The 23,204-nt window shown below is 38.2% G+C and overlaps 1 protein-coding gene across 6 annotated transcripts in view; it reads left to right on the forward strand.

Annotated features, from left to right (window-relative positions):
• MBD5 (methyl-CpG binding domain protein 5) overlaps positions 1-23,204 on the forward strand; it is a 113,993-nt gene that overhangs the window by 16,596 nt on the left and 74,193 nt on the right. For 4 of the 6 annotated variants that reach the window (XM_081005457.1, XM_081005455.1, XM_081005460.1 and 1 more), the window contains exon 2: positions 19,502-19,600. The gene's annotated coding sequence lies outside the window, so the exon portion shown is untranslated. Of the gene's footprint in view, positions 1-8,754; positions 8,880-19,501; positions 19,601-23,204 lie in introns of those variants that run through there. The other 2 variants (XM_081005458.1, XM_081005459.1) reach the window with 1 other exon arrangement.

Consider the following 23,204-nt stretch of genomic DNA (forward strand, 5'->3'; position numbering starts at 1 on the left):
TAAATATGGCTTGAAGGAGAAAGAATATGAGGAAGGATCCAGGTGAGGATGGCTGCTAGCTAAAGCTTAGGTTAATGAAAAAAGAAGACAACCTCCACTGGCCATTACAGAATGGTGTAATTTGGAAAAGAGTGACATGGATCAGCCACCTGGAAATGTCCCCCAAGCATTGTGGGATGTGTTGGCTTGATACATCTTAAGTGAGACAGGTTAGGGAAGATTGTGCAAACCGGACTTGTATAGTTTGGAATGTATATACATGCATCTCAGTACCTTTACTATTAATGAGATGTAGTAGTGAGACAGGCATAAGCCTGCTTTCCTACGACGCACACAGGATGCTAATCGTGTACGTCAATTCATTGTGGTCTCCAGTTTGTTCTCTTTGGCAAACATTAGCTGTAGCCCACTTAAAGATCCCGTTTTGCATATCTTAACATACACATACAGTGAAAATACAGCCTAGTTTTACTGTTCTCTAGTAAGATGACTTGCGCCTTCAGATAATGTGAAGTTAGACATTTTCAGTTCTGTAAGACAATAAACTAATTAAGGTTCAGTTCTGTGAGATAATAAACTAATTAAGGTTAAAATAAGCACATGTATGTGGTTTTATATTCTATTAAGACTATGGATGCATTCAGACAACATATGTTTTTATACTGTGCAGTAGCATCTGCAGCCGTTGTATATGGTGGGAATCCTATAGAGTTCTACTATCCTAGAAAGTAAGGTGCCTCATTCTCACAAATTATCACATGTTAGCCCCTGAGTCATATCCCTCACCCAAGTGTTGTGACTGGAGTGTGGGGGGAGCTGAGTCATCTGAATATACCCTTCAAAGCTCACAATGGATTATCACCTTGTTTGACTTCAAACATGAACAATGCATCTGTGCTTGCAACTGTGATGTACTGTTTCTGGCACACTGTAATTTTTTATCACATAGCCATTGCTAATTTTCACTGCTTATTTCCTGTTGCTAATATTAATGATAAATAATCAAGCCACTTGCTTTTCATTTATTTCTGTTAACTCCCTTGAACACCATTTTTTGGAAAGACATGATACAAATTTAACACCTAAGGCTGCAATCCTGTGCACACCTACCTAGGAACAAGCCCCACTGAAAAAAGTCTAAAGTGACTGGAAAACTTTTAGAAGTTTAGACTAAGATCTCATGAATATACATCAAAGTACTGACTGAAGCATTACCTTGCTGATGGATCTGCTTTTACAAATGCCCCTAAGCGAAGGATGAAATCCTAAAGTTGATGTTAAATTTACAAACTGTATTTAAGATTTCCTCTCCAGGCTATGCTGATCACCAGAGACTGCGAGGGGGTGTGGGACATTATTTGTCTTGGTTCTCATTCTGACCGTAAAGTCCCTTTGGGCACACCAAAGATGGCTGTATACATTGTTTTAATTATATTAGGGATATTGTTTTGGCTTTATAACTATATTCATCTTTTTGTATTATATTGTAAGCTGCTTTTGAGAGCTACTTGGGCTAATAATGTAAAAAATAGCAGGGTGGATAGAGGGTAGATAGTTGGAAAATTTGTAATAGACCAGCAAGACTTTCTGACTCCCATTTGCTTAGCATTATTAATAACAAACAGTCTTTCGTCCAATAAATTAGGCTGTTAGAATTCCTGATCTGTGGGAACTCGAAAGTAGTCTTCTGCAGATAATCCTGATTTTTGGGATAATGGCACACAATAGGCAACTGCAACCTTAGAAGTGTGATCCTGTGCACCTTTACACAATAGGAAGCTGAACTGTGTTCTTTGACTCTTACTCACAAGTAGGCACAATATTTTGCAGCCTTGAGATCTCTTGGTTTTACCTCTCCTTACCAGGTGTCTCACAATGCAGATAATTTCACACATATTAAGAGCATTCAGGCTGTGGAAAAGGAATGAGGTATTCACTTCAAAGGTGTGTGTGGTGCCATGATGCATTAAGGCAGGGGCACAAACCTGGGAGGGGGAAAGGAGATGGGGAACAACAGCAGTTGGGGTAGCAAACAAAGAACACTGTTTGAAGAGCCCAATTTTGTCTGTCCGACTTCATGACCTCCAGATTCTTGATGTGCACACAACAAACAGGAAGGGCCAACACAATGGATGTCAGACTATCCACCTTCAGCAGCTACTGCAGCTAGGTTTGAGGGATGGGTAAAACACATTGCTACCCCTTCCCCTCCTCATATGGTCTTTTCACACCCAGTAGTCTTCTGCACCTCCAAACTGGAGTAGATTTAGAAGGAAGAGTGTGCATGTGACAAGTCAATGCGGATTGCTCTGCCACTGGTGGGGGAAGGGGGCTGGAAACTCACAACAACATACAGTGCAAGCTGCATGTGGCAACATACAGCAACAGAGCCACTGCTGTTCCCACCATTCACCACAGGACATGTCATGGACCAGCAGCATGAAGCACAATCCTCATTCCATGGTCACAATCCTCATTCTGTGAATAGAAGCTCCTGTTTGTTGCATTTCAAGAAACGAAAAAGCTGGATATCGCCCACCAAATACAGTACAGAAAAACAAACTCGAAATCTATGTTGTCTGCATAAAAGTAGAATTTGAGGGTTTTGTGCAGAATCAGCTTCTCGAATGCCCTTTGGGACAAGTTATGGACAAAGGGCAATGCACATAATCAAATGTAGCACAAAGTACTTTGTAGAATTTATAGTTAAGAAATGTTAATGTGTGTTATTTTACATAGCATCAAAGCTCTACATGGGGTGACTGAGCTGTGGGGCTCCTGATGCTCCTCCAGTTCACATCAGCTGAGCCAGGATGACTACTAGCCAGGAATGAAAGGAGCTGTAGTTCTGCAACATCTGGAGGAGCACAGCTTCCCCTGCTATCCATAACTGCGATTAAGCATATTTCAATGTTTATAACAAATATCATGTACTTTCATTAAAAAATAGAGTGCATGTTGGCAACTTGATTCAAATTATTTTTTTCTCTTTTATTTAAATTTGTCTACTTTATTGCTTATCTTTGTTTGGTCATTAAATTGTTTTTTTTAAAGAGGTAACCAATTAATACTCTTATGTCACGTAATACTTACCTATTGAGTGCTCCAAATTTTGCATTGCGTCCCCCTTCCCAAAGCCTGACTTTTACATTTCCTTTTATGCTGTGCGTTATGCTGGTTTTAATTGGCTTTTTGTTAGGCTTTCTGCTTAGTTATTAATTTTTTTGGCTTTAAAATTGTTTTTTATTGTAAATTGTGTTTTGTATTATCTATGTAAACTGCCTAGAGAGGTTTGTTGGATGGGTGATAAATAAATGTAAAATGATGTTAATAACATATAGGTGGGGGAAGCTGAGGCTGTTTGCAATTTTATTTGCTAATCATAAATAATTGGGAGTTAACAACCCTTGCTTACTAGTAGTTCCCATATATAATATTTGTGCCACAGACTCACAATAAATAATTTTAACACCTTGAAACTTCATATTTTTCTGGTGCTCAGTAGTAGTAGTAGTATTAAGTTTCAAATAATTTCCCCCCTTCTCTTGCTGTTCTGTCCCATACGTCTATACTGCTGCACCTGTTTTACCAGATGACAAATATGACCTGTGTAACTGTTCTCAAAGCATCCTCTGGAAGCAACTTTTTGGAAAGAGTGGAGTGCTACTAAACTACATTTAACTGGTAGATGTTGTGAAGAAAAGAAAGAAAAATCACTTTGTAAAAGAGTTTATAGAGTGTTGAATGCTTTTTTTTCCAAAACACGTTGGTCCTAAAGTATAATATTTTAATTCCTCTTCTTGTCTCTGATACAGTAGAACTTTTGTCAGAACTAAGCTATGGATTTTTTTATGTTGTCCTTTATGTTTTAGTTGGTGCTTTTTACATTTATATTGTAGTGCTTATTTTTGTTTGGATCTTTTTGGAAACAGATTGTTTATGAAAAGTGATGCATAAACACCCTAAATAAATAAATAAATAAGCAAACTGATTGCCTTCCACTAGTCCCACCTTATTTCTCTCTCTCTCTCCAGTTCTAAAAAAATATGTAAAAGTCAAGTATTAGCCATCACAGCTAATTCCTCTCTGTTTCTCACCTTTGATAAACATAGCATCACTGTTGCATCAGTCATGAGTTGCCATGCTTCTCACCCCTCACCAATGCTACTTGTCAGCAGACAGTACACACCACATGCTAACTGCCATGAGCAGTATTCTGATTGACCAGAAGTGGGAGTGCACAGCCACTGAGAAATGCCGGAGTCATATGCTAAGTACCGCTTGGTGATAGGATGAAAGGAGAAAGCAAGAGCGTTTTGCTCAGTGTTTGAGGGGTAACGTCATGCTTATCAGAAAGGGAAAGAACTTTCACCCTGGTGGTTGGATTTGTGCACTGCTAGGTTGAAGACCCTGGCTAGCAGGATAATTCCTTCTTCCAGCAACTAGGTTCTGACTACCAAAATAACATTCTGCCTAGTGGGGGATGTGACAGATTTAGTACAGTCATTGAAGTCCCAAACAGATAGTCAGGTGGATCCCCATTAGGGTAGAAATCTATTGTGCATTTTCATTCTTTGTCGTGCCAGTAAAAACTCCGTAGTAACTCCACCATCACCTTCCCTTGGGGTCTAGTGAGTAATGATATTTGAATATGGTGCATAACAAAAGATGCCTGAATTCCTCACTGCATTCCAAGTTGGGGGAAGAGAGGGATGTCTTCCCTATTGTAGCTGGGGTGTCGTGGGGCCCCAGATAACCTGCTTTCTGGTGTAAAGGTGATGCAGCATCTTTCTATTAAATTTATACTACTTTATATAAAATTAGTTTCTATGGTGTAGGTTTTTCAGTTCTTCATCAGTAACCTCAGAAAGATCAATTTCAGATAGCTCGGTTGCTAGTGACATTAGGGAGCATGGGAATCTATTAGGAGATTTTCCTGGATATATTGTTGCCAATCATCATCACTCCTCCAGCTCTTCCATGTTCAGTTGCCCTACCACGATCTGCTCTCTTAAATAACTTCTCCACCCATTTGCCCTTTTATTCATGAAACTCTTTCCTAGAACACCTGTGTGGTAATGCTGCCTTTTCCACCTTCAAATTCTTCAAACTTATCTTCTCCATTAATTCTTCGGCTTAATCACTTAGTCCTCATCCCCCAACTAAAACAAAGCCAAATTGAGACACAGCGGCACTTGTGCACATTCATCACATGCAATCTCTTCCTCTGTTATCCTACAGACACCGTTGTAATTTTAGTTTATAAGCTATTTGAAGCCGGAACCTGTGTCATTTGCATATGCTGCTCTGTAACGTGTATTGCACATATATATATATATATATATATATATATTTCTTCCTTATATTATTACTTTCTCCATTTTGCATAAGACTTTTGATAGCCTTACTCTAACTTATTCTAGCACTTTGCTGTACTCTCACTGCATTACAGTCCTTCTTGCTATCCTCAAAATCAGCTTTGTTACTCCCAGCTTAGAATAGGGACAGATTTGGTACTGGTTTTCCCCAAGATAATCCACTTTCCCCCTCCCCATTCTTTAGGCTAAGCACATTGACATTCACAATAGGTTTCTGGGGGGAAATGTTCAAACTTTTCCTAGATGTTCAGATCCTTTATATTCAAAACTGATCTATCCTTTCAAGGGCAAAATGTGTGTTTTATTCCTTAGATTGATGTTTTTGCAGAAGAAGCAGTTGGAAGCAAAAGTTACTTTCTATGTATCTGAAATTATACTGACGTATGTTAAAAACAGAAAGTGCAAAGTTAAACATGTTGCATGTCATAATTTCAGAGAAATGGAATAAATCAATTGTGTGCTGTAAGAAGTTAAGCTGAAGTTTATTAACACCCTAATATGTCTATGGTTGTTTCTGAGGACTTTATTATTCAAGATTGTTAACCTCAAAACAGCACCTATGTTTAAATATGTGGAATCCACTGACTAGCCACATACTGTTGTTTATGCTTGTTGTCTTTGTTGAATTCTGAATCCAACATAAAGGCTGAAATCCAAGAAAAAGAACCGCTGGCATAGCTGGATTCTCACTGGTTGCTTTTGCCATACTAGTTACCTCAATTGAAGAGGCAAACCACAATTCGGTTGAAAATTGCAATTTGGCTTTTTTGGCAAGAAAAATGTTGAAAGCAAGTAAAGTAAGGCAGCAAACAGAATTCCAGCTCTGCTTGCATATATTTTTTCCTTCATTTGGAACATAGCCTATTTTATTCTTCATGTCAGGTATACAACCTGTTCAGTGCTGCGTTGTCTAGAATTATTTGATTCACACCCCCCCCCCACAAATGTCTTGAGGCATTTGCACCAAACAGGTGTGGTAGCATTGCTGCCCCCGTCTGCAAAAATGCATCAAAAATCCACATTCCATGTTTTCTATAGGGAAAAAAGAATGCTTTCTACATTGTATGCTGGGTATTTTTTAGGGAACACCAGTGGTATCTTGCTGCCTCCTTGTGCAAGCCCACTCCTTCCTTCCTTCCTTCCTTCCTTCCTTCCTTCCTTCCTTCCTTTCTTTCTTTCTTCTCTATTGAGAAAAGAAGTCAGAAGCTAAATTGAGCAATTTTTTAAGTGCTAATGTTTCAAAATATTTTTTCCCATTGCATATGCAGACTTGCCTCTTAAACCAGCAAGGATGGAAATGTGTTGCTGAAGCTAGGGTTCTTAGAATTCTAACAAGAGCTCATGTGCTGTGCAAACTGCAGAGTCACTTTGTTTTTCTCTGATGGGTTATATATAGGATTGGAAATATAAAGTCGGTGACCTGTAGCTCAGTACATCTTGCATAAGAATGAGAAACCCGCCGTAGGTGACTTGTCACAGGCAACTGTGAAGTGCCACTTGGACCCAAGGTGATAAGCTACCATTTGTGGTAGGCTGGATATAGCACAGAAAACCTTCTGTTTCCTAATCCTGGTCTGTGTGTCAACGTTTGCCAAAGCATCAGTCTCAAACTGGTCATAGATGGGGTCTAAGTTAATAGTCATTTGAAGCTATTACTATTAAGAATGTTGCCACTGAAGCTGTGTTAATTTTTATCCAGAGAACTAGAAGTAAATTACAGTGTTAATATCACAGGTATTGTAAAAGACTTAATAAAAAATTAAGGGTTCAACGCCGGACACTTCCTCTTTTGTTGTCATCGCTGATAGTGCTCACAGGCTTATATTAACATTGGTGTATCAAATAAAATTTTGGGAAAGTGTCACATAAGTAAAAGGGTTAATAGAACCTGCTTGTCTTAGATGTAGTGTGTTGCAACCTTGTAAATAAAACCACAAAAACTACTAGCCTGCCAAAACAACATATGGATTACATTGAAGAAAGCTTCATTTTATTCACTGAGACTACGCAGTGATTGGAATGGCTATAGCTCAGTGATGGAGCTTCTTCATTTTATGCAGAAGGTACCAGGTTAAATCCTTGGAACCACCATTGTCTGAAACCCTGGAGAATCGCTGCATACAATACTAAGCTAGGTGGTTCAGTGTCTAACTTGGTATAAGGTAGCTCCCTGTAGTCCACCAGCAGGTCACCAGCAGCTGCTTTTGCTGCCATGGAGGTCACTTGAGGGAAAGGAAGGAAGGATGGGAGACTTGAGTTGGGCAACAGGACCTGATTCCGGTAGACCACATCAAACTTTATTTTTGCTTTCATGCTTGTCACCTATGGCTACCAGAAAGTACTTGAATGTAGGGCTGGTATATTGAACTGAAATGCTGGAAAGGTTGGATGTCAAATTCCTGCTCAGCTAAGCATTAATGTGGTAGTGTTGAACAGCTCAGTAGTAGTCATCCTGTCAACTGAGGAGTTTCAAGTTAATGTAAAGCCCCCCCAAATTTGTAACCATTTCCGGAACAGACGTTGAAGGGCACATGTCCGAAGGTTCTCTGGAATAAGTTGCTAAAACTTATTTGCTGAATTCTCTTTGATAGATATGGAACTTTTAGCAAATGATGGCATACTACTATGAGTACTTTGGCTTGAGTTAGGAGCTTCTGGCAAGCACATAAATCAAGTTGTTATTTCTATATGTTTCTATATGGTGTAGGGGTAGAATGTGCCCTAGTTCTTGCATCAAGCCTTATTAGTGGTATGATGTCTTGAGGTTTGCTGATGATGAGATTAGGTATTGAAAAAACCTACCTTCCATGCACCCCTACCTACAGTATAATGTCACGGTTTGGTGTGCATAGGGCATTATGTGGATACAGCAAAAGCTGGAATCAGCATAGCATAGCGTATTTACGCGAATCTAATGCACCATCAAATCTAACGTGCATCCTAATTTTCACAACGTAATTTGGCCAAAAAAGGTGTGCATTACATTAAAATAAATATGGTATTGTCCAATTAAAGAACTATATGTGCCAGAATAGACTATAATTTTTATTATCAACTTCTACTTTCAATGTTTCTGCAGACTGCTTCTGCTTTATGTTTATTTTGGCAGCATATCAATCAGTCTGCCTTACAAAATCTATTACTAATATTTCAGTTCAAAGACATTTGCAGGTCAGCAGTCTTGAGCAACTTCCAGGGCTCATCACCAACCAGAGGCACCAAAATGATGCTTGGGTCTGCCTTTGTTGAGCCTCATGTGCAGTTCAAAGAGCTAGGCAGTTGTGGTGTCTTTGTCCTATTATGACATCAGGATGCTGGACCATATAGGCCATTGGCATGATCCAGCATGTTCTTCCTATGATATTCAAAAGAGTCAGTGCATCTAATAGTCAGCAAGTGAGGTGTGACACAACAATGCAGCCGGCCTTTTAAAACCCAGGCATGCCAAAACAGCCAGTTGGGAGAAGCATTGTGCTACCCTGCAAATGGAATTGTGGCCAGGTCAGTTTGCTAGCTTAGGAGGCTGTTTGATAACAATAACTTATCCACTCACATTAGTCTTTCAGGAGCACCAACATGGTCCCATATCCCTTGCAACGATGTGTAGGCATAAATGTTTTTACTGCTACCACCAGAGGAGAACAGGAAGGAAGCAAAACACTGACCAGTTCTGCTCTACAGAAGCAGTTCCTTTGCTGCTGCCCCCACTCACAAGTGGGATAAAATACCCTGTTTTTATTACACGTGTGAGAGAACTTGGCAGAATTTGGATACTCTTCCCCAACTTCATGATTCTGGCTTTTTATCTCAGTCAATTTAGATAAGACAAGAATTTCCCAGTTTAGATGTAACTGGGGCTTCTGGCTTAAAGTAGCCAGGAATGGATTGTCAAACCAGTGTGTGATTGGGGGGGGGGGGGACAAGGGAAGCAAATGCAAACCCGATACTTATTCCTGGCTTCATAAACCTTGATTTATAAAGTCGGGAAAGATAATTTGAACTGGTGCAGATTTAGTATCTGTATAAATTGTTGCATGTGAAAACAGGACACTCATAACAATTTGGAGCTGTTCCTATTGACACATTTCACAGTTCTTAAGTATTTATCATTAAAAAAACAATTATAATATAATGAGTCACTTTGGCATTCTCTTTTATTTAGTAGTATTAAATTTAATTACACTGTGGTGCTTCGCCTCAACCATATTGGCTACAATATATACTTAGACCCTTTTAGGATTTTGGAGGAAAGTTTTTATAGCAGAATGTCTTGAGCTGCTCTAGAACATGTTAACATTTGTGTCTGATAATTTCATACCTGTGGCCTAAGGTGACTCTTTCTCTAGTCAAAATAAGACTAATTGAAACATTATAAGTTAGTTTGTAATTTTATGGTTGCCATTACATGGTAGGCAACCAATATTGAGAAAGCAATATAAAATCCTCATACTCATTCAGAGCCATACAGAAGTTTTTGAACGAACACAGGCAGTTAATTAGGCATCTGAGCAGAAATTTACATTTTTCTAATGAAAACAGAACACAATCCATTCATCTATGGTTATTAAGCCATGAATAGCCCAGAAATGTGTGGAATTAGAAATGCCAAAAATGGTTTCACTTTTGGCGGCTTGATAAATTCTTTTAAGCAGATGAAAATGAGAAAGATAGGAGGGAGAAGAGAGTCTCATGTATATGTCTATTGTGATGTATCTCGCCATCTTTGTCGTTTTGTTGTGGCTTGTTTCCGATATTTGTAAAAGCAATGAGGCATACCCTCATTTTTGCAAATAAGATCATTATTTATGTAATGACATAGAAGTATAGCACCTTAAACTTCAGGATGGTAGAGTCCAATAGAGCCAGACTTTGAGATTTGGTGGCTGGGAGTCTATGTAGATTATCCAAAGTACATGCTACACAATGTTAGTCCTGTTAGTCCTCAGAGCTGACCTATTGAACGTAATGAAAATCTTGGCCATTTCGTGTATTGCCTTTCTTACATGTAAATGTGTTAAAACATGCCTACATATTGAAGGTGTAAAAGTGGCAAGCACGTGCATGTAAATCCTTGTATCATTTTGGTACTACCCACTAGGAAGCCCTGAATGGCTGTAGCTCCCAATCAGCTATATACTTGATGACTTGTCACTATGTGATTTGTGAAGTGATCTTCATATATTCAGACTTCATAGTATTAAAATGTCCAATACTTAAATTTCCATTAGCTCCATTATTTTTATTTTTTACAGGGTGGATTTGATTTAAAACAAATCAATTTAAATCACCAGTCAGTAAGACTTGATTTAAATCAATTTTTTACAGAAAGACTCATTCTTGCATATTTACAACCAGACGAAGGTTTCATTCATATAAAAAATTACTGATTTGGTTATACTATTAGAAATACATAGACAGATAATTATGAAATTATTGTGAGGTTTAATAAGTTAACTATATTTGGACAACTTTTTTGCTGTACTTTATTGGAAGGAGAAAAATTAATCACTTCCTTAATAACAATTTAAACAATTTATTTAACTAAAACAATAACGTTATAGTATACGTATCCATGTTTGTTAACTAATGTGGTTAAATGATTTTTAAAAAAAACTTAAACTGAGTTTTTGCACACATGAAAAACTTAAAACAAATCCTTATTTCCTGATGAATAGCCTTTGGACTATAATGTAACTTAAGTAGAAAACTATCTTTAGAAAGATTTTCCCTCCAAAAGCGTTTTATTTTAAAAATCCAATTTAAATCCAAAAAATCTGATTTAAATTTTAAAAATCTGATTTATTTTTTTTAAAAAACACACATTGATTTTTATCCACCCTGGTTTTTTATACATGAGCGGTGGCTGTAGCACCTGGGAAACTGCTTGCCAGGTCTACCTAGCAAGATCATGAGAAGAGATAAGGTAACGGGAAGGCTGCTCTCCAGTGACTACTGTACATATTTGTCACTGGGAAGAGAAATTTCTCCATTCTTCTGGATGTTAATGCAAGCAGAGGGGGGTGGCTTACATGTGTTCCTCATTAAGACTGTAATCTGTGAATTGGCCTTTAGGAGCTGCCACATCTAGCCTTGTGCTGTAAATTGTACAATGTCATTGCTAAAGAACGATTAAATATCGACCAAAGCACACCCTGACATCCAATAATTCATATAAGTTGTAGCTAAATGATGGCATATACAAATTATATGTGAACAATTTGGCTCATGATGTAGAATGATAAGAATTGGTAGATTTATGTGCTGTCACAGTAATGTCTTTGTACTGTTGTCCTTGCTTCTGCACTTATGCTTATTCTTGCTATTCCCCAAAAAGCTACATAGAAGTTGCTCTTTAAAATCTTCTCCTAGACTAGAAAAAAAATCAGAATAGGTTTAGCTCTTTTGACTTAAGTGTTAAAACTTTGCAAATAGGATCAGAGGGTCTAGCTATTCATATTCCACCAATCTGTCTTGACATCAGAGTGTTGTAGAAGCAAATATGAGCTTGCTGATTTTATGTTTCACAATCAATCTACAAATCTTTGTATTTCATTCCCAAGGGGGTGTTCATCCCATACGCTCTGAAAACAAACTACATCCTACTTTTTTCCCTCTTTCTTTCAGGAGTTTCCTCTTTGGCTGTTATAGGCTAACCCAGTTGCAGTTCTAGAACCAAGATTTGTGGTTGTAGGTAGTGGCAGAAAAACCCTGGTAGTATTATTTGCACAACCAGACAATGGCATTAGAAGCTGACATATACTATGTCAGGCTTTTTAAAATAATAATAATAATAATAATAATAATAATAATAATAATAATGTAGTTCTACCTTGCCTACGCTGACTGGCAGCAGATCTTTCAGCAGTCTTTCCCATCACCCATTATAAATTGCTGGGCATTGAACTTGGAAGGTTCTACACACAAAGCAAGTGCCCTGGCACTAAACTATATTGCACCCCATTTAATAAAGGAAATGTTGGGTTGCCCGAAAACTGAATCCTCAGGTTGAGACCCAGCAAGGGGCTTCTCTGCTTTATTTTACCATCTGCTTCAAGGGCAGGTAGAAAGTCCAGAACCAGCTTAGATATATAAACGGCAGCAATGGCTTATGTTGTGGATATATATCTGCCATCTTCCAAAGGTCAGTGAGTTTGCAATCCTCCTGTTGCCACCAAATTAGTATTTTTAGATTAGAATTGTTTGCCCTTTCATTTGGTATGTATTGTATTACATAACAACTGTAAGTTCAGCCTGTAAAACAACTCAGCTTTGAGCTGACTGAGCCGTCAAGTATTGAAATCTCCACAGATAGGCTGGGTGACTAGCAGGCATGTGGTTGAAACTTGTCTAGTGTGAGAAAGGAAAGATGGGGGAAACTGAATAAGACTCATGCTGGATCAGGTCAGAGATTTATTTAGTCCAGCCTCCTGTCTTAGAGTGGCATTCAGATGCTTATGGGAAGCCCAAAAGCAGGACACGAGTGCATTAGGACTATCCCTACCTGTGTTCCCCAACAAATGGTACTCAGAAGCATACTGCCTCCTATAATGGAGGTAGTAAACAGCCATCATGACTAGTAGCCATTGGTAGCCTTGTCCTCCATTAATTTGTCCAATTCCTATTTAAATCCGTCCAACTTGATGGCCATTACTGCATCTTGTGGTGTTGAATTCCATAGTTACTTAACTGTGTGTTGTGCACATTCCTTCCTGTCTGTCTTGAATCTCTCAGGCTCTCATTCTCCATGATGGTGGAGGAGCTGTTACAGTACATATTAGTGTTTGTATCTACCCTTATGCTGAGATTAATTGCCACAATGATATATTGGAACAACATAAAACATGTAGTGTGTTTTTAGCATCTAATACAAAATTAACTGTCAAATGAATGGGGTAATAGTTCCTTACAACTTTCGAAATAAAAATTGGCTCACGCCACACCACATTTTTAATTGATAAAAAAATACATGGAAAACAATAAGAAACAACAACTAGCAGTGCTTGATTTATGACATAGAACACAACCACGTTATAATATGATCATGGGACATCCAGAAAGTATAAAACAATGCAGCTACATAACATGACTCATTCCCATAATATAATTATCAACGAGCCTCATACATATGTACCTTAAGTATGTATAGGAACACAATGAGAAGTGTGAGCTTACTTTTGCTGGGTAATCTCATTTATATTAGTTCTAATTTGAGACAAATAACACACATTTCCTCATCAGCATAAATGAAATGTTTAAATGTTTCTTTGATTGTTCTTGAATCTTCCCACCACAATTGCCATTCTTTCCTGCCACACCCTGTGAGAACCATTGATCTAAAGTATTGATATCAAGAAATGTTAGAGATTGAAACCTTCATATTTCTTTGCTTTAAATGTTTTCAGTTTGGTTTGTATTAACTACTAAAACTTTAATTAAGTGATGGGCAGTACAGCAATCACTTAAGCAGGTGTTCCTACAATTGGCAACTGATAGCAACAATATACCTAGATTTCTTTTATACTTAAACAATCCTGGTATGCTATATTCATATCACTGCCAAACAACTTCCATTTAACTTGTAAGCAAATCTTAATATTTTGGAAATATATGTATGTGTGGACAGATATACAGTAGTACCTCTGTTTATGTAACCCTCTGATTATGTAAATTTCAGGATGCGAAAGCGGCAAACCCGTATTTGACTGTGTTTTGCCGCGCACGCATGTGCAGAAGCGGTCCTCAGGTTGCAAAAACCTCGGGATCCGACTGGACCTCCAGAACAGATCCCATTTTCAACTGGAGGTACCACTGTAGTAGCATTTTGTTTTTCAAGCTGTGGTACTGAAAGGAGAGTGAGTTTTCGACCTTGATGCTATCCTTGTGGAAACACACAACAGAACATGCAGTTATAATTCTTGGACCTTATGGCCTGTCAGTTGTCCATCTACTGTGGTGTAGTGGTTAAGAGCGGTAGTCTCCTAATCTGGGGAACCGGGTTCGCGTCTCCGCTCCTCCACATGCAGCTGCTGGGTGACCTTGGGCCAGTCACACTTCTTTGAAGTCTCTCAGCCCCACTCACCTCACGGAGTGTTTGTTGTGGGGGAGGAAGGGAAAGGAGAATGTTAGCCGCTTTGAGACTCCTGAAGGGGAGTGAAAGGCGGGATATCAAATCCAAACTCTTCTTCTTCTTCTTCTTCTTCTTATGTATCCACTGTGGTTCACAAAAGAAAAAAAGGTATATAAAAGCAGGCATAAGAGCTGATTAATTTGCCTTGAGGGTGAATTTCCCTTTTCTCTCAAGTGGCCCACACGGCAAATCAGTGATACAACCTGTGCAGCTGAGGATTAAATTGATTAAATGTTTTGCTTATAGCATGTCCCCAAACTAGTCATTATCCATGCCCAGAGGACCAGTATTTTATCATCAACAGGATCTTATCTGGAGGATGTAAGTGACAGGTGAAGGGGATCTCTGGCTGGTTTCAGGCATGGAGACTGGGTATGCCTTAAACTTACTGAAACCTTTTATTTAATCCTTCCTCTTTGGGGCCCTCAAGTTATCATGACATGTAGTCCCGAGGCAATTGGCCTCCAAATCCACTAATTGTAGGCTAGTACAACATAGTTCCTGTCATGTGGTCTACCAACTTGCCAAAGGCTGCATTTACAGTTGCTCTTCAAAGACAAGAACATGCATTTGTCTCATTGTGTTACCACAATATGGCGTTCAGCAGCTTTGCAAGACGCTTCGTATATGCATGCTTTGATATGCGAGTTAGTAGGTCTATAGGTTGGATAAGTTTATCTGCTGCTGTGTTATAGCCTCATTCTTGAATGATTTACACATGTTGTGAAAATGTCATTGTAACTAGCTCCTCTTCTCATACCCATGATATTGCTTGGAATCACTGGGTGATACCTAGGGTTAGTCATATGCAGAGAGGACCTATGGAAAATCAGTGAATATCACTAACTTCAGCGGGTCTCCGATGAGTATGTCTTAGTTGGATATTGCCCATTAGATTTAGTTGCATAATTTTAGAATAAAATTAGGAAAGTTTATATTCAGGACTCTCTTTTTTCCTTCCTTGAAATGTTGTTGCAAGCAGCCAGTGTTGGTGGGAAGGTAACTCAAGGCCATGAAGGAGAGCAGGGTATGACAGTTTGATCACCTGAACCCTTGAGAATAATTGGTAAAAGGATTGATAACTGCAATAAATTGAGATTTTGCACCTGGTATCAAGTTCTGTATGTGGGAGATCTGAGGGGGGGAAATCAGCCCACATCATAATTCTTTGAGGAAGAAAGTAACCCTTCTCAGTTAGTTTATAACATATTGATTTCACTATAAGGGTTGCAATTGCAGTCTAGAATGCTTCATCTTCATGATACTGCATTTTCTCTCTTCTCTTCCCCCAACCCCAATGTCCCATTTTTTCATACCCTGAAAATGCTCATCAACAATGAGGTTTTTTTGCGCCCTTAATTTCCCCCCTAAATATTGTGGACTTCTGTGAGGCTTTATTTTATTTTATTTTATTGTACTGCTGCAAACCTTAGTGTTCCTCTACATATAATGAAAGCTCCCTGCTCCTTTTCAGTGACTTGTTTTTGTTGCAATTCTATCTTTATTTGTCAGCTGAGTTTGCTGTTAGATGAAGTAAAAACAAGTTATTATTCAAATCATTAAAATCTTGATTTGTCTGGACACTGTGGTGGGATGGATAAAGATGAATAAAGTGAAACTAAATCCAGGTAAAACAGAGGCCTTTGGCTGTCCAGGATACAGGCCAGTTGCCTATTTTGGGTGGAGTTGAACTGTGATTCGAAAGGAACAGATGCATAGTCTGGGAGGACTCCTTGATCCTTCATTGTTACTGGAAGCTCAAGTAGCCTTGGTGACTAGGAGCGTTTTCAACCACCTTTGGCCATTCCTTGACAGTGGTAACCTCACAATTGGAATATCCCAATGTACTCTTATGTGGGGGCCGCCCTTTATATTTGGTTTGGAAGTAGCAGCTACTGCAGAATGTCCATAATTGCCTTCCATCTGCACAAAACACTAGTGCTAAGATAATGATACTTGGTTGCCAGTAGGCTACTGGGCCAGATTTAAGGTTTTCTTATTGGTATATCAATCCTTAAATCACTTGGGACATGGATTTATGAGGGATCCTTGCTCCCTGCATATCTGCCCATTGATAGCAGTCATCTGTGGGGTCCTCCTTATGGTGCTACTTGTGTTGGAGGTTTATTCCAGAGAGGGTCAGACTAAGTCCTTCCATACAGTGGCATCTGCCCTGTGGAAAACACTGGCCATTGAAATTAGGCAGGCTCTTATATTTGTCTGGGACACCATGGTAAGTCAGAATTTGCTCCTCCCCAATCTTTTTTATTTCCATGCTGACCTAAACCAAAGTTTAGCTTTTAGCATATCATCTGAACCTGGGCTTATGATAGCTTCTTGCTAACCATGAAGCAAAATGGTTATGAGTTCCTCCTCTCTAGAAGTCTGCACATTTGCATGGTCCCAGTAAGGCATAGTTCGATTTACCATGTACCAGGCCACTGTATTCATTTTGTAGGGTGCCAAAAATAAAATTTCCAGAAGAATGAATTAACTCACAGGCAGCATTTGATGTTTTTTTCCACGACTGTTTTATCTGTTTTACTTGTTTTTGTTTTATTGTATACTTCTATGGTATTATGGTGATAATTAGTGTTTATCAATAATAGTTATTATGATAATAGAAAAATGTTTCTCAAAATATTTGCCGTAAACACTCTACATCTCCCCTAAGATTTTAAATTATTTTAAGTAATTGAATAGACTTGTATCTCAGATTCTTTCTTTCTTTCTTTCTTTCTTTCTTTCTTTCTGTTCAAATAGATTAATGTGTGTTTTCATCCAGTATTTCCATTTTCAGGTAGAAAGAGGAGGTAACTTTTCACCACTTGCCTTCTATATGCTTTTTAATTATTTGAAATGCTTTGCTCAAGGGAATACTCTCTTCATATGAGATACTGAAGTAGGTATTTGAACAGATGCAAATTGGTTGACTAGCTCTTCATTAAGCAGTTAACTCTCATGAGAGATCTCTCCATAGTTCATTGGATTGGAGCTAGATAGTAAGAAAAATTATTCTGTTGTAGAAGTGTAATCCTTACAAAATGTATATTGCTCTTAAAAGAAGAAATCTGAATGTAGTATGTCAACACTTAAAGGGAATCATTACCTCAGCTCAATAAATTGAACTTCTCAACAGTTGTAAACATAAAGTCTACAGTATTCTGGGAAGTCATACTGATATAATGTAGATCATGGCTGTTAACAATATATCAATTATGGTTTGTCCAATTGCTGGCAGTTCAGTGAAACACTCCTCTTCCAAAATGGCAGCATGCACTTAAGAAATACCTTTTACAAGATAATGTTCACACGACCTTTTCCTGACATATATGTAAACAAATATTGCAAATTAATCTGATAAATATTTTTAGTTTTTCCTTTGAAATTACCATTCACCTATACTTACAGAAAGTATGGGTATAATTCAGCCACCCTTAAAAGTTAAAATGTTAAGAGCAGGCTTGTTAGTCTATAGCTCATTAATTCAGAATTCTATCTCTTCCAAGAAGCTGGCAGTTTTGTGCGATGACACAAATGTGTTAAATGAAATAATCTCTAGACGGTTGTTCCTTGAGGCATTTGTAGCTTTCCCCTTCGTGAAGCAGTTTCATCTTAAAGAGTGTGAAGTGTTATACTACTGTAACAAATGTTTCTAGTCGCAGTACTATTCACTCTTTTGCATAACATAATAATTACTCCTGTTATTTAGGGTAAAAATAACCTTTTTTTGTAAGATATTGTAACACATCTTAGTAATAGGAAGAGATTCTGTGTTGCAATATAAAAAGTACTTTGACTTCTGTTAAAGTCTTCACCTGCGGTACCTAGCGGCATTCTGAAAGAGTCATGGCTTCAACTAGTGCTGGCCAATATCTTTACAAATGACTTGAAAGAGAAAATGGATATACTCTACAAACTGATGTATGACCCATTTGGGAACAAAATATGTCTATAGAGAATGACCCATGTAACTTAAAATAGAGGTCAGCAATCTTTTTGGGTAGGTCCATCTCTTCCCTCTCTTTCCTCACCTCTCAATTTCCCCTTCCGTACTGTCCACATGAAATTGGGCCAAGGTTTGCAGGTTCCTCACTCCTGACTTAAATGCATTTAAGCCGAACCAATCAGACTGAAAAATCAGCAAGAAATAATAGAAAGCAGTATGCACGGGAAAGAACTAAATGTAAATTATAACATGAAATAAATTGGGCTCCACAAAAAGATTTCAGGATTGCAAGAATAGCAGGCTGATCACTAATCAACAGCCGTGGCACAATCTTGTCCATTTTAATGAACATCTTTCAGCTTGTATACCTGGAAATCTGACATAAACCACGTATATGCTAGACCCATATGCATCAGGATTAAAACTGCTGGAACAGGTCTATCTAGTTGGTATTCGGAATAAGTTACCCTCCATGAGAGAAAGTAGTTTCTGCAGTTCAGAGAAAGGTTGCTGTGATGCTCCCTTTAAAGCATGGTTTTCAACTGATGGGTTGGCATCTACTAGTGGGGCTGCAGTCTGATCCAAGTTGGTTCTCTGCAAGAGCACCGCCGTCATGCAAATATATGATAAAAGTTTCACAACTGAGTCTCCAAATGCATGTTTGGGTTAATAGTGGGTCGTGTGTTGAAGATACTTGCTTTCAAGAAACTAAATCTAGTGATAAACAGTTATTGTCAAATCTGAATTCTTCCTTAGATGGGCAAAGGTGTTTGAAAAGGTTTCAGACAAAGTTCCTACTTTAAACAGAGATAGTAAGACAATAACTTAGCATTAATTTAGGGAAGCTTTTAATGTTTAATAAGTTATTGTATTTTGGTGTTCTGTTGGAAGCTGCCCAGAGTGGCTGGGGAAACCCAGCCAGATGGGCAGGGTATAAGTAATAAATAATAATAATAATAATTAATAGAAAAGGAGTAATGCTCATAAATGTTTGTCCAGGATGTATTATGCTGTAACCAGCTTCATTTGGAAATATTTGTCTTTCAGGTTATCATGAATAACGTATTTTGGATATATTTAATAATTGCCGAAGATGATCCTCTTTACAGACAAGGCTTTTGAGATCTGGGATTTTATACAGTAAAGGTAAGGGACAGTTAACATTAAAATGAAGTAACCAGAGTACTTTGATCTCTTGTTAATATTATAAGTGGAGCTAAAAGAGCATACACCTCCTGAAGTAAGTGTCAGTTATCTATCTGCCTGCCTACCTACCTACCTACCTACCTACCTATTTTATTACATTTATATATGCCCTTTTTCTCCAAGGAGTTCAAAATGCCGTACATGGTTTTCTCCCTCCTCTTTTAACCCCCACAACAACAACAACAACCCTGTAAGGTAGGCTAGGCTGAGAGGCAGTGACTGGCCCAGGGTCACCTAGTGAGCTTCATGGCCAAGTGGGGATTTGAACCCTGGTCTCCCAGGTCCTAGCCAGACACTCTTCACCACTATGCTTCACTGGCTCTCTACAGCTAAACAATCTGAATAATTTTATTTTACAGTGGTGCTTCCTTAACGTTCATATAAATGTTGTCTTGATTGCCTTATTGTATAGATGTTCTGGTTTGCAGTGTGTGGGAAACCATTCTGTTGGTAGAGACAGTGTGTACAAATACACTTAATTTTTTAAAAATTATTTGCTTTTCTATTATATCTCACCGTCAACACATACTATGTTACTATCATGCGTAAAGTAATAAGAAAGAAATAGTATAGATATTAGACATGAACAAATGATGATGATAATAATAATAACAACAGATCTGTATTCCTCCAAATTATTTAAATCTTATATATCTTAATTTTTATTTCCCTTCCACTCTTTCCATGATTTCCTATCTACTGTCCTTGACTTCATTAAGAAGATTTAATTGCTGGTATTCATGGATGGCATTATGATGCCAAGTTCAGGGCTTGAAGGAAGCTACTTCTATTCCACTTGCAGGCTGTGAGTGGAATGAAGATGGGATTAAACACTCTCCTAAATTGTGTGTCAGCAGGCTATATGTGCCAGCATCTTGGGGAAATATGTAACTCATGATTTAAATTAGTATTTCTAGCTCAGTGTGTTCTTTCTGTACAATCATCTATTGAACAAACATATTTTAGATCAAGCTAGACCAGAAATCCAACTTTTTGGATTTGAGTTGTAAGAAGCAGTATTGTGTAAAGCATGTTTTCTTCTCATAACTTTAAATAGGAATGCACTCTGCATGGGACTGCTCCTAAAGACTGTTTGGAGATGCATTCTGCACTAGTGTCAGAGTTTTGATGGGTTTGATGACTTAAGAGCATACAGTGGTACCTCGCAAGACGAATGCCTCGCAAGACAAAAAACTCGCTAGACGAAAGGGTTTTTCGTTTTTTGAGCTGCTTCGCAAGACGATTTTCCCTATGGGCTTGCTTCGCAAGACAGAAACGTCTTGCAAGTTTGTTTCCTTTTTCTTAACACCGTTAATACAGTTGCAACTTGACTTCGAGGAGCAACTCATAGAACGCGGTGTGGTAGCCTTTTTTGAGGTTTTTAAAGACTTTGGTGATTTTTGAAGCTTTTCCAAAACTTTCCCGACACCGTGCTTCGCAAGACGAAAAAAATCGCAAGACGACAAAACTCGCGGAACGAATTAATTTCGTCTTGCGAGGCACCACTGTATAGCATTGGTACTTAAAAGATTTGTGCTGCCTGCCTATGTGGTGCTGAGGCCAATTCAGGCTTTTAGTTTTGATATATAAAGCCCTGAATAACTTAGGGCTTAGTTATCTGAAGGAATGCCTCTCCCTGTATTGTCTTGTCTGTGCTTGAGGTTGGCTGGGGACACCAACCTCATTCTATCACCTTCTTGCCATTCTATTGTGTAATTCATTTAGCGGGTCTGTGATTCACCAGAGAGCCTTCTCAGCAATGGTGCCCTGCCTGTGGAATACCTACTCCCCTAATGCCACTGACATTTCAACACCAAGTGTAAACCACCGTCTTCCTCCGGGCCTTTTGAATATTTTTGGAAATAGGCCTACTCTGTACAATGGTAGTATGGGGACCGGTCAATTTGGGGATATTATTAATTGTATATTTTGCTCAATTCTTTATTATATTTGTTTTAAGCATTATGACTCACCCTGGGGTCACTTATGATGATGGTCAGAATATAATTTTTTAAGTAAATAAATATATTTTTAAATGACAAAAATGGCAAATACATATGAGAATGGAGCTGGATCCTGGTGTTTTTAGCCCATTATTGAAAGGGATGAGAGGAGTGAAGAATAAAACAATTGTAAGGAGAGGGAACATTTTTCATCAACTCCCCATCTCTACCCTGATTTTGTCTCAGTCAATCTAATAGTTAGAAATGGAAGAGAATAAAGATGGTAATGGTTCAGCTTAAGGGAATATTCTGGCAATTTTTTCAGAGATAGTTCTCCAGTGGAAGAAAGGAGGAGTTTTGATTCTCAATCCCATGATGCTGTAAGAAATGAAGAAATTATTTAAGATCAAACTGAGGGAAAGAAGTAGTAATTTGGCAGGTTGCTGTTAAGTAAAGATGTAAGGAATAAGTGGGGAGCCAGTTTGGTTGTAAGAAGAAGAAGAGTTTGGATTTGATATCCTGCCTTTCACTCCCCTTCAGGAGTCTCAAAGCGGCTAACATTCTCCTTTCCCTTCCTCCCCCACAACAAACACTCTGTGAGGTGAGTGGGGCTGAGAGACTTCAGAGAAGTGTGACTAGCCTAAGGTCATCCAGCAGCTGCATGTGGAGGAGCGGAGACACCAACCCAGTTCCCCAGATTACGAGACTACCGCTCTTAACCACTACACCACACTGGCTCTCACACTGGCAATCTCATTTTTGTGCCTGGAGTCCAAAGGTACATAATTTTTTTCCCAGTCATTCAAGATAACATAGAACTCCACAAAATGTCTGTACATATTTTTTCACTAGTGCTGAAACCGTTGTTTTCGTACAGAGGGATACTCCAATTTCCTACACAATTACATGCTCTCATACACCTCCATAACTTGAATTCTTGTTGAACAAAATATCTTTGAACATAGATGTCTATTTATCGAAAGCACAACAATGCGATTTCATTCATTTCTTTTCACTATTTCTTTGTCCACCTGCTACTATCCTATTGCTTTCGTCATCCATCTGTTTTGGTGATGTTGAGTTGTTCTTTTTATCCTAAACTGAAATAATTGTACAAACTTCTTCGTTGGCACTTCCATCCTCTCTGAAGTGTATATTTTAAGCTGGCCCACTTATTGTGCACCACAACTTTTTCTTGAGCTTTAGGCATTTTAGCAGAACAAATGTACAAAACCTTGATGTGCATCAAGTTATTGACGACCTCTTTAGGGAATGCTTTATCATTTGGGGAACAAATCTATCTTGTTAAGAACCTTTTAAACCATGTAAGCATTGTGCTGAAGTATATTTGATCTATTGTTCTGATTTTAAACTTTCATTTTTGGTGGATAGTGTTTGAATAATATGTGTTTAAAAAAAGTTAGTGATGTCAAGGGTCTTGGTTTTGCCCAGTATTACTTCAGTAAGCAAAAGAAATCAATAAGTAGTTTGGCAGCAAAGTTAAGTCCTAATGGGTTATTCTCATTCACTTGGAAATAAATATCATTCACAGTCTAATTTCATTGCACCAAGAATATTGCTTAATTTTCAGTTTCAGACTT

The sequence above is a fragment of the Podarcis pityusensis genome (genome assembly GCF_964106645.2).
Source record: "Podarcis pityusensis genome assembly, chromosome: 1".
In the NCBI taxonomy this organism is placed as follows: Eukaryota; Metazoa; Chordata; class Lepidosauria; order Squamata; family Lacertidae; genus Podarcis; species Podarcis pityusensis.